Source organism: Macaca nemestrina, unplaced genomic scaffold, assembly GCF_043159975.1.
Source record: "Macaca nemestrina isolate mMacNem1 unplaced genomic scaffold, mMacNem.hap1 Scaffold_80, whole genome shotgun sequence".
NCBI classification, from domain to species: domain Eukaryota; kingdom Metazoa; phylum Chordata; class Mammalia; order Primates; family Cercopithecidae; genus Macaca; species Macaca nemestrina.
Genome location: NW_027257871.1, coordinates 286,383 through 302,054, shown reverse-complemented (window position 1 = coordinate 302,054; position 15,672 = coordinate 286,383). Strand labels below are relative to the sequence as shown.

Genomic DNA, 15,672 nt, shown 5'->3' with positions numbered 1-15,672 from the left:
GACCAATACGGCGAAACTGTCTCTACTAAAAACATAAAAATTAGCTGGACGTGGTGGCACACACCTGTAATCCCAGTTACTCAGGAAGCTGAGGCACAAGAATCACTTGAACCTGGGAGGCAGAGGTTGGAGCGAGCCGAGGTCGCGCCACTGCACTCCAGCCTGGGTGACAGAGCAAGACTCTGTCTCAAAAAAAGTAAAAATAAAAATAAAATGTAAACAGAGAATAAGATACCAAAAGAAAGAACATGAACGATGAATTGTAACAAAAGCCTTTGTAAGCTGATACTTTCCTTCCTGGATCCTTGTACCTTACAAATGGAAAAACACGGCGGGTAGGGGTAGCATCAAAATGATGGTGATGTTTTAAGATGGCTTTGGGTTTCAGATGTCTGACAGCCATACTCATGTACTTCAAGGAGAAAGCTCTAGCTCTATAAGCCATCTGGGCAATGGTTTAATGTCTTTTTTTTTTTTTTTCCAGAGGGTTTTTAAAATACAGGAAAACGTGTGTGTTTATTTGGCTGCTCTGTGCCCGCACACGTGCAAACTGTCCTAACAGGTTTTTCCGTGTTTTCCTGAATTTGCCAGCTTGCCATAAACAGGCTTCCATGTCTTAATTGTCTATAAGTAGCACAAACACCCAAAAATGCAAATCAAGACAAGCTGTCCCTTCAACTGCTGCTGCCATGATGACAGCGAGCGACAACTGGCCAAATCAATACATGGAGACTGAAGCTGTCCGGCAGAGAGCACAGGGCCAACTGCTTTTCCCATAGCATTTAAAGAAACAAGCGGAAACGGCTCTCCACACAGGACAGACACGTCCTTTGTCCTTTGAATAAATGCTGCCAATCCCCAAAATACTTTCTCCATCACACTATCTATATAGAATTCAAGTTCCTTCCAATACCATAAGTAACACCAGTGATAGACTATGTTTAGCCATAATGACCCATTAGCATTCTTTTTCCTCTAAAATGTTGAAATAAGAACATTGAGTGTGCACTCACGAGGTGCCAGGCTCTGAGTTTGATCTCGCTGAGTTCTCATTGAAATCCAGTAAGATCAGTACCATATTCTCTCATTTTTCATAGATGAGGAAACTGAGGCATAGAAAGGCTAAGTAAGTTGTCCATGGTCACAGGTTATTTAGGAACTTTTCTCCAAACTTTCAAAAGTTAACTACTGCCACTATTACAAATGAGTTTCTGTTTGTTTGTTTGTTTTGGTTTCTTTTTTTTTGAGACAGGGTCTTGCTCTGACCAGGCTGGAGTGCAGTGGCGTGATGATGTTTCACTGCAGCCTCGACTTCCCGGGCTCAAGTGATTCTCGCACCTCAGCCTCTCCACAGTAGCTGGGATTACAGGCATGAGCCACCACATCTGGCTAATTTTTTAATTTTTATTTTTTGTAGGGATGGGGTTTCACCATGTTGCCCAGACTGGTTCCGAACTCTGGGCTCAAGAGATCCTCCCAGGTCGGCCTCCCAAAGTGCTGGGATTACAGGTGTAAGCCACTGTGCACAGCCCTACAAATGCGACTTGTACAAAGTCAGAGCAGTGAGCAGGAAGAGAACAGAAACTTCAGTGAGTCTCCTGGCTGTTGCAACACCATATCCCTCCTCCATACCGTAATGTGTCTACACCCACCAAGCTCCTAGACGTTGAAGGCAGGCCAGCTCAGAGACGAAACAGAGTCAAGAAAGAGAAGATGCAGACATGCGTCTTGATTTCAGCTCGAGCGTGCATCTCTCCCCTGCAGCTGCACAGGCAGAAACCAGGGGCTATGAGTCTGAGGCAGTGTGTTTGGTTCCTGGCAGGTAATCTTTTGGGAGACCATCCCATACAATTAGTGTTACACTTCTCAAAAAGGAAGTGTGACTTTTAGAGAAAAAACTATTCCATTTGGGAGAAAGGTCTAATAAAACCCCAAAGGGTAATACAACAACAAATTAAATTCATCTGTCCAAACTGAAATTCCAAAGCCCTCTGGGCACACGGCTGCTTTTCTAAGCTAATATTCAGCTCCAGCTGAGAAACAGGTCAACTTTCCTAAAAAGATTTCTTTTTCACATACCTTCAATAAAAATTCCTTTCCCTCACTTGTCATTTTCCAGATTTAATGGCTCTGTTGGCCTTCCTCTTATTTAGACCATGAGCACTGACTTCATGTCTGCTACGGCTGGGACTCCAAGGGAGGCACCCTAGGGAACACAGATGACCGCAGCACAGCGACACCCTCAAGGAGCACACATGGGGAAGGCAAGATGATACCATCGCAGCCTTCACACACAAACGAACTTGGCATCCATACCCCGTCCCATTTCTAGAAAACAACGATGCTGAGTCAGTAACATTTACCGAACAGCCTGCAGTGTGGAGGCAGGCACGAGGGGGCTCCATGCGGGGAAGAGCACCTTCAGAAGGGGGCATGCAAGCAACGTGGAGGCAGGAGACACCCCCACGCACAAGGGCCAGCCCGGGGGCCTGCAGAAATGCCCATGCATCTGGGAGGACGGAGAGAGGACAAGATACTTAAATGCTCCAAAATGAATAGAAGCCTCCCAAGAACCTCCCCCAAAATGGGGCAGGAATTTACAAAAGACCAAACCTAGCATGCGCAGTTACCTGAGCAGCGCGCCACCAGAGCGAGCTATCCAGGAAGAAACAGGGTCACTAGAAGCCTGAGCCTCTACTCCCAGCTCTGCGACTCATTCACCCTATGACCTTGGTGAAGGCTCTTAGCTTCTGTGAGCCACAAGAGAATCACGGGAAAACAGAAGATATGAAAACTGCTCTGCCTTTTTCACAGAACTGCTGAGGGAGTAAAATCAGATAATGGATTTTAAAATTCTCTGTGAATTACGAAGCAAAATACAAACGCATGACATCATTCTTACCATTAACAACAGCACTGTCAAATTAAGAGCAGAGTTAAGACCACAGCATTTTCCACCCCCCCAACTCCCGAGAGAAATAGTGAGTCCAGCCAATGTATTTGGGCAACCCCAGTGTCTAGGCTTTGAGAGCCTCAAACAGCTCATGAACTCTGACAGTATCGCTCCAGCCCAGTGCTCACTAAGTTCTCCAAGACAGCCAACTGACAGAAAATACTACAGATTTTTCAGCTGGGCTTGAAGCCCTCCAAGCTCACAGCACAGCTCAACAATGAAGAAGAGTTTTCTGCCACTAGGCTCAAAAGCTGGCTTTTGTAGATTCCCATAGAAAGAACATTCAAGGCCAGGCGTGTCGGCTTATTCCTGTAATTCCAGCAATTTGGGAAGCCGAGGCAGGAGGATCACCTGAGCTCAGAAGTTCAAGAACAGCCTGGCCAATATGGCGAAGCCCCATCTGTACTAAAAATACAAAAATTAGCCGGGCATGCTGGCGGGCACCTGTAATCCCAGCTACTTGGGAGGCTGAGGCAGGAAAATAGCTTGAACTCAGGAGGCTGAGGTTGCAGTGAGCTGAGATCATGCCACTGCACTCCAGCCTGGGTGACAAGAGCAAAACTCCATCTCAAAGAAAAAAAAAAAAAAGAGCATTCTTTTTTGCTGATGTTAAATTTCCTGTGCTAAACACAGAGAAATCATGCAACACTGAAATCCTGAAAAACATATCATAAAAAGCATTTAGTGACTGAAAAGGTATTCAGTATAACCTGTAACAGTGAGTTCCCCTCCTCTTTCCAGCCAGATCCACTAACGCTGTGACCCTTAACAATGCTTTCCCTAACACAGAGGAAAATTAATAGGACCTCTTACCCCTCTCAGCTGACAGCTAAACCACTGCTTCTCCCTGGGCTCACTAAAGATGGCCTTTACCCAAAACCAGGCTGCAACGACCCTGTAGATGTTGACTAACAATTTCAAAATTCCCATATTCTTTGTCCACTCCTAAGGAAGATGAACTAAAGCCAGGTGTCTCCTAGTCAGAACTAACAGAGGCCTTAAACATCAGATGGCCCATCCCCTTCTTTGACAACCGGGGGATCTAAAGCTGAGCTTATGGAAGAAAACAGCCTGTTTAGTAACAAAGCGAAAACCAAAGCCTAGTCACCTAACCTCTGGTCCAGAAGTCCTGTGACAATCCAGAACCCATAAAGGATGAGTCTCCCTAACCAGAAACTCTGAAATCCACAACTTTTTCAGTGCCGACGTGATGCTCAACGAAATGTTCATTGGAGCAGCTCAGATTCTGGATTTTTGAATTCAGGATGCTCAACCAGCAAGTATAATACAAATATTCAAAAATCCAAAAATGTAAAAAAATCTGAGACACTTCTGGTTCCAAGCAGTTTGGATGAGGGATATTCAACCCGCATTTTTTTTTTTCCCTCTAATGAAGGAAATTAAAAACGAGGCCCGAGCAAAGTCATTCAATCCATACTAAAGTCATTCAATAGTTTAATTAGTACCCATTTAAAGTTAAGTGCTACCCGCAGATATTTAAAAGGATGAAAACATACATGCCTATAATCCCAGAACTTTGGAAGGCCGAGGCGGGAGGATCACCTGATGTCAGGAGTTCAAGACCAGCCCGGCCAGCATGGTGAAACTCCATCTCTACTAAAAATGCAAAAATTAGCCAGGCGTGGTGGCACACACCTGTTATCGCAGCTACTCGGAAGGCTGAGGCACGAGAATCACTTGAACCTGGGGGGAGCACGTTGCAGTGAGCTGAGATCACACCACTGTACTCCAGCCTGGACCACAGAGCAAGACTCTGTCTCAAAAAAAAAAAAAAAAAAAAAGAAAATTAATTTAAATTGTGTTTTCACATGGAGCCCATGTTCCCAGAACACAAGCCCTGCTCTATGCTCCAAGGGCACACAGGGTGCCCCTTTATCTTAATACTCACCATATTCCATGGCAGGCATTGGCATGTGTCTGTCCATCGCACTAGACTTCCTGTGCATGAGGCAGGGATCATATATTATTACCTTTCTGTCCCCAATGTCTGGCCTAGAAGACACTCAGTAAATGATTCCTGAACTAAGTCAGATACTAAGACATTTTAAACTTGTATTAACAAAATTGATTCAATAAGTCTGCCAATGCAGCGTTCATACCACACAGCTGAAATCTCAACCTGCGGATTTATCTTGTGTTCTGCTAGATTATCACCTATTAACATTCAGGAGGCACCTAGTATGTGCTGGGCATTACTAATTGCTGGGGACCTAGCACTGACAAAACAACATTCCTTGTTCAAAGAGAAGTTCTAGTATAAAGAGGAATAGGAGGAACAGGCTAGATTGATGAGAGAGCTAAGAAAAGGACAGGGTGCCATGGGAAGCACCTGGTCTTGTCTGGATGGTACACAGTTAACGAAGTCTGAGTGCTTCATATAGCATAAGATCATCTCCTCCAAAGAAGCTAATGAAGCTTTGATTCCCCAGTACCAGAAGTCACCACAAAGGTGCCCACAGCCACATGCTTAGTGTACGAAGTGAAACCAAACAAACAAACAAAGCTCCAACTTCCAGAGGCAACGGTCCAATTATGAAATCCTCTGGCTACGTTCAATTGAAATTCAAGGTATTCAAGAGGCCAATATTTAAGTGATTAATTAACCCAACCACTTAAAACTAAAGTAGTCTTTGGTTCAAGGGGTAAGGGTATACTACGTTTTACAAATTTATTAGCTCTTAATATTTACATTTAAATATGATGAAGATGGTGTAATAATAACTTTACTGAGTAGTTACTATGTGTTAGGCACCAAACTAAGCACTTTACACACACATTTGCACGATCCTGTGAGATGATAATGACCCTTTGTCATCCCATTTCATAGATGAAAGTCAGGTTTATATAAGCTTAAAAACTTGCCCCAAATGACACAGCTAGTTAGCAAAACCCAGGCAGCCTGACTCCATAGGCCTTGTTTAAAGAAGTAATATTTATAAACTGTCCAGCACAGCTGTGGTACAAACGAGAGTTCAATAAATGCCTAAAGGGTACTTCATACCCAAAATTGTTTCCCGCCAATCAAACTAGACTTACTCTGGTTCTGCACAACCAACTGTCAAATTATTGTTCCATGAAGAAAAGGTGGAATGGGTAGAGATCAGAATAGAGTGAATAACTGGTAAATATACTTGATGACAGGTAGTAACAGGATGTGGCATTTAGGCTATTTCCACATTTGTTTGCATAACACTTTTTCACAGTTCTAAAGCACAAGAACCATTCTAAGCTGGTGAAAGCATAAGGCATGTCTATGATCCAGGACTCCAATTCACTGTGGATCAGTGGATCTCAACCTTTACGGTATATCAGAACCACCTGGGGATTTTTAACAGCACTATAGCTGCGCAGGCTCCATTCCTGCAGATTCTATTTCAACTGGTCTGGAGTAAGCACGCATGTTTTTTTCACAGCCCCCCAAATGCAGCTGGGTTTGCAAACCACTGTCCAAGTTGCTCTCACACTTCTGCTCAGTTCAACACGCACTCACTGAGATTCTAAGCACGATGAATTGGGCTAAGTTAACAAGTCAGGCTCCACTCTCTAATAATATTGGCAAAGAAATCAATATCAAAGATTTATTCCAGTCCAAACCAAATAAATTGCCGGGTGAAAAAAATGCCCTGGCGTAGTTTGCCACACAAAACAACTTCCTGTATCTTCCCGGTCAGTAGCCTAGAGACTGACTTTGAGCCATGAGAATTCAGAATCAGGGGAAAATGCCAGTCTGAGGCATCTGTCACACCCCCAAAAGCGCCCAGCTACATTTCACATCCACTGTCCTAACAGGGGTCGAAATAGGGAAGAGCAGTGCAATACAGAAAACAGAGCCTGCTGGGTGGCAAAAGGCTGGGAAATACCAGTCCTAGCCCTGCTACCAATCGCTCTGGTCACTTCTCTCTGGTCCTGGTGTGGCCAACAGTTACACAAGAGGGTGAGGCATAAAAACACAGATGTCAGGCAAGCTCCAGCATCCAAAATACATAGAAATTAAAAAGCATTAAGGTGATATCAAGGAATGTATGCCATCAACCAGAAAAGTAACTGAAATATTCATTTTCCCATTCTTAAGAAATCAAAAGTGGAAGCAGAAAATTGAGCAATCAGCCTACCAAGTTGACTGGGGCAACAGAATACACTCACGGATTCTGTTCACAACAGCGGGGGTGACAGACCAAAAGGAGAACGGCAGAGCGTCCCTCTCTCCTCTGTCCACCCATGCCAGCAGCACGTGAGTGCGTCCACATGCAGCGCCCAGTCTCCTGTTCCACTGACGCCAGCGTCCACTCACCGCAAGCGTAATAAGTGCCACATGTGCTATGATGCTCCCTCATCTCATCACCATAGACATCCCTGCTGGAGGTGAGTATGTGACAGATGAAAATCACGGAGGCCTAGGGAGGTTGAGACCCGCATTCCCACTGCGGTGAGGGTGTGCTTGAGAGGGACCCCACGGCTGGGCTCTCCATGCCGCTCTCCTCAGTAATCACTCCCAGACCAGAGCAGCGAGGGAGAATTTTCTTCCTCTCACTATTTTCAGCCCCTTGGCTGACACAACATTCCCCAGATATCTATTGAGTTCTGGCAGCTCTGAGGCCACAAAGCCATAAACGCAGGGGACACACAGCCCATCTGTCTCGAACGGGTCTTTTACTTGTCATGCTGGTCATTTCTAAGAGAAGATGGGTTAAGAAAGACTTGGCAAGTTACCACGAAATGAACCCTCCACTCCTCCCTGGGGGAAGTCTGACTAGCGAGCAGTCAGGCCGGCTTTCTTCCCCCACTCCCTGCATTCCTGTCCCTAAGGAGCCACAGACAATCCCACCAAATATAGGCAGGAGACAGCCGCCTCCTTCCTACAGCTGGAGGGGGGAAGGGTCCTCTCGGGCCTTTCTAACTGCATGAAAACCAAACTGGGAGTTGTACTGACTCGGGCCTCACCCATGTTGCAGGCATGTACAACACAGGTGCCCAGTGGTATCATCAGGCAGAACTACGAATGTGCTTTCCATCGCTTTCATACAATGATTCCAGAACCGCTATCCATACAGCTCCACGTCTCACACATACGACGTGCTTCACGGATTACACAGCATGTTCACCAAGCCCCTCATCCACTCCTCCCAGCAGCCTTATGTGATCCCTTCAGTATGCTTCCTCATCTCCATTTCTTAAGAAATGGAGTTTCTGAGGTTATGAAACCAAAACTTTCCCAAGAACATCCAGCTAGTGTTAGAACCAGGATATGAGGGCTTCTGATTCTACAACCAGTATTTGTGCCACTGTTCCACATGGGCCCCTCCAGGGACTTCTGCCTGATCTTAAAATGCAGACAGCAAATCTGTCTCTCTACAGTCCTGGGGTTCCCTATAGACAAGAAGTCACACTTCTAACAGAAAGCTTATACTTATTTGGAAGGCTACCTGGGATATTTCTTTTAAGTTAGTTTGTTCATGTTTTGAAAAGATTGTTCCAATGGCAATGCGGGGCATGAAATGTGGAAAGGATTCCATGATGAGGTAGAGAAACAATTCGGTGGCTCTTACAACAGTTCAAATGAGGCATGAGGTGCAACTAGAAAGGACAGAGGGAAAATGCATTGGAAAGAAATGCAAAATGAAATCCACTCAGACCCAGGATGGAAAAAAGGGGATTAAGCATGATGGTGGTTTCTAGTTTGAAAGACTGATGAACACGGATGTCATTAACTACTGCAGAGTGGTATCTGGGGCCTGGGTGCACCAGTTTGTTTAACCATTCACCTGCTGAGCAGTCTCCGGGCTGTTTCCAGTTTCTAGCCTCCATAAACAATGCTGCTATGAACAGATACATAAAGGCTTTTGTGTGAACATAAGTCTTCATTTCTCTGGGATAACTGCCCATGAATGTGAGTGCTGCATCCTATGGCAATTGCACATTTAGTTTAAGAAACTGTCAAGCTGTTTGCCACAATGGCTGTGCCATCTTCCATTCCCACCAGCCAAGTGTGAGTGATCCCGTTTTCCCGCATCCTCACCAGCATTGGCCTTGTTACTACTTTTTATTTTAGGCTTTCTGATAGGTGTATAGTGACGTGGCTTTAGTGTGCCTTTTTCTGATGGCTCATGATGTTGAACAAATTTTCATGTGCTTATATGTTATCTGAAATGTCTCTTCAGGTCTTTTATTCATTTTCAAAGTAGATGATTTGGTTTCACTGTTGAATTTTGATAGTTTTTTATATATTATAGATATGAGTCCTTTATCAGACATCTGGTTTGCAAACAGTTTCTCCCAGTCTCTAGCTCCCCTTTTCATCATTATTTTGCATTTTACATTTTAGTCCATAATCCATTGTGAGTTAATTTTTGTGCGAGGTATGAGGTTTAGATCAGAGTTCAGGTTTTTTTCCTATGAATAATCAGGAAGCCAGTAACTTTTTTAAGAGACAAGGTCTCACTCTGTCACCCAGGCTGGAATGCAATGACAAGATCAGAGCTCACTGCAGCTTCGACTCCTGGGCTCAAGTTATTCTCCTGCCTCAGCCTCCTGGAGTAGCTGTCACCACAGGCAGGTGCCACCGTGACCAGTTAATTTTTTTAGTTTTTGTAGAGACGGGGTCTTGAGCCATGTTACCCAGGCTGGTGTGGAACTCCTAGGCTAAAGTCAACATCCCACTTACATGGGGCCAGGCAGTGGCACATGACTGTAATCACAACACGTTGGGAGGATGAAGCAGGAGAATCACTTGAACCCAGGAATTCCAGACCAGCCTGAGCAACAGAGGGAGGCCCTGTCTCTGCAAAAAATTTTAAACATTAGCTGGGCATGGTATTGTACACCTGCAGTCCCAGCTACTTGGGAGGCTGAGGTGGGAGGATCTCTGCAGCCTATGAGGCTGAGGCTGCAGTGAGCCATGATCGCATCACTACACTCCAGCCTGGGAGAAAGTGAGATGCTGTCTCCAAAAAAAAAAAAAAAAAAAAAAAGCTAGAGCATCACCCATATTAAAGACAGGTTTGTTTTTTTGAAAATTTAATTACAGTTATATAATGGACATGTAAAATGTCCAGTTTGAAAGCTTGAAAAATATATAACTAAGTATTCTTACCTTAAAATTCTGATTCCTACCTAAGATATCGCATACTGTTTACATAGGTATCACAATGCCTGGACAACAACTAAAAATGTGTATGAGTGAGAAAAATGAGCATGTATGCCTATTAATTGAGATATATTTCCCCCTTATTACATGAAAAAGTCATCACAGCAAACCCCTGTGACTGTATCTAAAGCAAGCCTGCAGTTTTACTTCTCTGTATTATAAAATGCAAGGCTCAAATTCAAATACTAAACATTTTCTGAAGCCAAGGGTAGTTTACTTAAAATAAATGCCTAGGGTCTATATCAAAAATATGAAAAAGCTAGCTACTTCATAGCCATTCCAATCTAAGTTCAGCTTTTTCTTTTTTAATTGACACATAATTGTGTGCTGTACATACGTATAGAGTACACATAGTGATGTCATAATACATGTAATGTATGTGATCAGTGTAATTAGCATATTCACCATCTCAAACATTTATCATTTCTTTGTGTTGGTAACGTTCAATACCCTTCTTCCAATTATCTGGAACTATATATATATATCTATATATATAGATATATATTTTTTTTTCTTTTGAGACAAAGTCTTGCTCTGTTGCCCAGGCTGGAGTGCAGTGGTGTGATCTCAGCTCACTGCAACATCTGCTTCCTAGGTTCAAGCTATTCTCCTTCCTCGGCCTCCTGAGCTGGGGTTACAGGCACCCACCACTATGCCCGGCTAATTTTTGTACTTTTAGTAGACATGGGGTTTTACCACGTTGGCCAGGCTGGTCTTAAACTCCTGACCTCAGGTGATCCACTCACCTCAGCCTCCCAAAGTGCTAGGATTACAGGCATGAGCCCCTGCGCCCAGCCTGAAACTATATATTCTTGTTAACTATAGTCATCCTATGTTATAGAACACTAGAACTTATTCCTATCCAGCTATAATGTACAGTGGTGCAATCTTGGCTTGCTTACTGTAGCATCCGCCTCCCGGGTTGCAGTGGTTCTCATGCCTTGGCCTCCCGAGTAGCTGGGATTACGGGCGCCCGCCACTTCACCTGGCAAATTTTTGTATTTTTTAGTAGAGATGGGGTTTCACCACGTTGGCCAGGCTGGTCTTGAACTCCTGGCCTCAAGTGACCCGCCCACGTCAGCTGCCCAACAGTGCTGGGATTACAGGTGTGATCCACCGCTCCCAGCTAAGTTTTGTGTTTTTAGTAGAGATGGGGTTCACTATGTTGGCCAGGCTGGTTTCAAACTCCTGACATCAGGTGATCTGCCCACCTCGGCCTCCCAAAGTGCTGGGATGTCAGCGTGAGCCCCACGCCCAGCCTGCTGCTCTAGTTTACACCCCCCTACAGTGTGTAAGAGCTCCCTTTTCTCCATATCCTCACCAGCACTTGTTATTTTCTGTCTTTTCGATAATACCCATCCTAACAGATGAGATGATGCCTCACTGCGGTTTTGATTTGCATTTCTCTGATTATAAGCGATACTGAGCATTTTTTTCACATATTTTTTGGCCATTTGTATGCCTTCCTTCAAGAAATGTCTGTTCTGTTGGGTGTGGTGACACAAACCTGTAAGCCCAGCACTCAGAATGCTAAGGCAGGAGGACAGCTTGAGCCTAGACCGGCCTAGGCAGCATAGCAAAACCCTAGCTCAAAAAAAAAAAAAAAAAAAAAAAAGAAAGAAAGAAAGAAAGAAAAAGAAATATCTGTGTCTGTTCAGCTTTTTTACCTCCAAAAATTAAGAGTCCATTTTGGAATCAGAAGACCTGCCTGATTCAGAGACAATCTGTGTTTGGTTCTACTCTGCTACTTCCTATGTGACTTTGGGAAGTTCCCTTAGCCACTTTGAGCTCAACTTCCTCAACATTAACCAGGAATAAGTAGCACCTGCCTCTGCTGGTTAACGCTGAGGACTGAAAGGAGAACCTCCACAACGCCACTTGACAATGCCACCTTGCGGAAGCCCCTCAATGCGGGACTGGTAGGATCATCTGAAGCCAAATACAACTTTCCTTTCCACTGTCCCAGGCTCACTCTGCATGCGATTAGCCAGGAATAGTGAATAAAGGAAACCAAAATAATTGCTTAATTTGTAAAAAGTGGGGGTGGTGGCAAAATAGGAGGGAGAGGAGGGGAAGGAAAAGCAGCCGGTCACAAGTTCTAGTCCAGGGCTCATCCCCGGCCTCCTCACTCAGGCAATCACCAGTCCCCACCTCCTGGGGAGGGGTACTTTCTCCGCTGGCTTCACCTACAGGAAAGGCACTGCCACAGGTGTTCAGAAACCAGGAGCACCTTGAAATGGGCAATGTGCTTTGGGTAGGAGACCTACAATTTCCCCAAAGAAACCACGGCACAAAAGTGACCCACATTGGAGGGACCAACCGCTGTAAACCCTTGGTGGCAAAAACGGATGTCATACCTTCTGTACAGGAGACACACACCCAGATAAAACTTGCCAAAATAGCAGAGAAAAAAATACAGCAGACATCCAGTGCCATTCTGTTACAGAAATATTTATATCCCAAAGCCAGGGACCTCTCTGGAACACTGTCTTTATTTCCACGTTTCATGGAAGATGTTTGAGTGCACTCACGTGTGTCTCAACAAACTTCCAGTCCCTGCTCTAAAGCCTGTGGCTTCTCAGCAAAACCCAAAAACAAGTATCAGTTTTCCTTCCAAATGGGAAATTTCCTGACCTAGCGAAACCAGCATCAAATTCACTTATTATGAGATAGCTGATTACAGGCGAAGCCCTCTAGTCCAGGATGACTCCCCTCCTGCAGGAGCTGGAAGGATGGGCAGAGCAGTGGCCTGCCAGACCACATCTCCAGGCAGTTTGAAACCATGGCTGCTCAGGTGAGCCATGATAAAAATCAAAACCAAGTATCTCTGAAAAGTGTACATGTCAAGACCCAGACCTCGGACCAGACTCAGCCGAAATGGATGTTGCAAGGTTTGTTCAGAGACCTCCTCTCCATGCCCCCTCTCCCCGGGACCTTCCTCCTTGAACTAGGGTTCCAGGGCCAATGGACCGCTCCCTTACCTCTAGCCCAGTGCATTTTCAGGACCAGCTCCCAGACTGTACCAGACCCTGAAATGTATTCGCTGAATGCACTCTTTCTTGAAATGATCATAAATCACCTGACTATAACAACAATTGTTTTAAAAGTGTTCTCTCTCTGTCTCTCAGGAATCATGCCATGAGTTTGAGCAAGCAGCTTTGCTTCTCTCTACTGCAATTCTATCACTTGCAAAATATTAACAATTACTGTGTTCACCCATAGCATTGTTGTAAAAAGCCTTAAGACCCACTTCATGTAGCCTGCCTGGAGCACAGACCCTGTCACATGGTAAATGCCCACTGAAGGTGAGTTATCTGTAGCTATTATTACCTAGTACTACAGCGAATAAAAGGAGTCCATCAGGTCTCATCGTATCACCATGAAAGGATGTCCATGTAGACTGCGGAGTGGGAGTAGGGGAACTCAATGTTTATCAGGTACTATTTTGTTTTTTACAATGTGTACATGTATCTTTGTAGGTACACTGGAAAAGATCTGGAAGGAAATACACCCAGTGTTAATAGTGACTCCCCAAAGACACATTCATCCAAACACACAGGAGAAAAACACTCACCATCTTTCTGTCTTCCAAATCATTTGAACTATTTTCAATAAGCATCTATGGCTTTTGTAAAGTTTTTGAAAGGAATTTATTGCATTTTTTTCTAGAGAAACAAGCAGGAGCACGAAAAAGGTGGAAACAGAAGGTAAAATGGAATGGGACTCAATGGAATTGAGTCCCAGCCAGGCTCAGCAGGCTCATGAACCACGCACCTCTCACTACAACTCAACACCAGCTCTCTCTTCTCTTGGTCCAATGGCCCAAGACTTAGAGATAAAATGTTTATTGTGATCACATCAATCACACCAAGGAGCTTGGAACCACCCTTTCAAACTCCTCTGGTTCTGTGTACCTGCCCGGGGCTGTTAGCTTTCCTCCTGTGTCTTTGGCTGGCCTGTAATCCCCTAGTGGTGGAAATGCACCCTGACACTTAGCCATCATCCCCACAACACTCAGCACCGCATAGAGACCAGGGCAGTGATGCCCACTCGGACTGTGATTCTACTTATAAAACAAAGGACCAGGGGCCAGATGCGACTTGTCTTTGGTAACTCACCAGCTGTTGCTTGAACCAGAACAAAGCCAGGTCTCCTGATGCCCAGAAAAGAGCTAGTGCCTGTCCCCACTAGAAACGTGGTGAAAATGTTTTGCTTGCTGTGAAAAGACGCACTACTGGAGAAGATGGGTGCAACTTCTCATGGAGCCACTCAGCCCAGATCACCAGGAAACAAGGTAGCCGGATTAGACCCTCAGCCCAGATCACCAGGAAACAGGGCAGACAGATGAGACACTAAGCCCGTCCACTGGAAAGGAAATCTAGCTGGGCAGTAGAAGGAAATTCACACAGGTTAGCCCGGCCCAACGGCAGCAACAACATGAACAAAACAAAAAATACCTGACTGGAAAGCCATAGCCTGGCTAGCAAATTCAAAACAGAGCCACAATCCTAGCAGCACATATCACTGCAACACAGAGCTTCAGTCAGTGTGCGCACACTTTAAGTAGAAAGGTAAAATGTCTATGTTTTTGGAACAAAGGGCTATTTTTATGTGTGTGTGTGATGTCAGAAGAAACTGTTGGCAAGGAAATAGAAATAGGCGCCCTTACACATTGACAGTGAGATAACGGTATGGCCCTAACAGAAGGGAATCGAGCAACACCCATCAACATTTAAAATGCGCAGAACCCTAGACCCCACAATTCCATTTCTAGCAATGCACCCTATAAATATATTGACGCAAATATGCAAGAATTATGTACAACTCAGCATTGATTAATCCAAACGGTTGGGAATAACCTAAATATTTACCAGTGGGGAAGTGGTGGAGAACACTGTTTATCTTATGCCAACATCTGTGTTTTAAAAAGAAGATACATAGGCTGGGTGCAGTCACTCACACATGTAATCCCAGCACCTTGAGAGGCTGAGGCAGGTGGATCAAGAGGCCAAGATATCCAGACCATCCTGGCCAACACAGTGAAACCCCATCTCTACTAAAAATACAAAAATAATCTGGTCACGGTGGCGCACGCCTGTAGTCCCAGCTACTCAGGAGGTTGAGGCAGGAGAATCGCTTGAACCCAGGAGGTGGAGGTTGCAGGGAGCTGACATCCCGCCAGCCTGATGACAGAGCAAGACTCCATCTTGGAAAAACAAACAAGCAAACAAACAAACAAAACTGGCAACAGTGGTCACAGGGCAGTGATGGGAGTAGGACTGCCTTTCACTCTCCAGGACCTTTTGAATGTCGCTCATATTACATATTCAAAATATATGACTACAGTAAATATTTTCAGAGTAACTATGAAAAACTGGGGAAATAATAATATCTAACACACAGGACTGCTGCATAATTAAAGGATGAAAAACATTAATCACTATCAGAGTTCAAAGGAAGAAAGATTAATTCTAGCTTGGATATCAGAGCGGGGATCATGTAAAGGAAGTGAGTATTTCAAGTCTTGAAGGATGGAGAAGATTTAAAGAGGCAG

General features: G+C 44.6%; 1 protein-coding gene across 5 annotated transcripts in view; it reads right to left on the bottom strand.

Moving 5' to 3' along the window:
• The window catches only part of LOC139361641 (SH3 domain and tetratricopeptide repeat-containing protein 1-like), a 46,122-nt gene that overhangs the window by 14,928 nt on the left and 15,522 nt on the right, over positions 1-15,672 (bottom strand). Inside the window, exons 2-3 of one of the 5 annotated variants that reach the window (XM_071090337.1) lie at positions 4,610-4,727; positions 2,631-2,819 (exon numbers count right to left, since the gene is read on the bottom strand). The exons of 2 other annotated variants lie outside the window; for them this stretch is intronic. The gene's annotated coding sequence lies outside the window, so the exon portion shown is untranslated. Of the gene's footprint in view, positions 1-1,652; positions 1,880-2,630; positions 2,820-4,609; positions 4,728-15,672 lie in introns of those variants that run through there. 2 more of the 5 variants (XM_071090338.1, XM_071090340.1) reach the window with 2 other exon arrangements.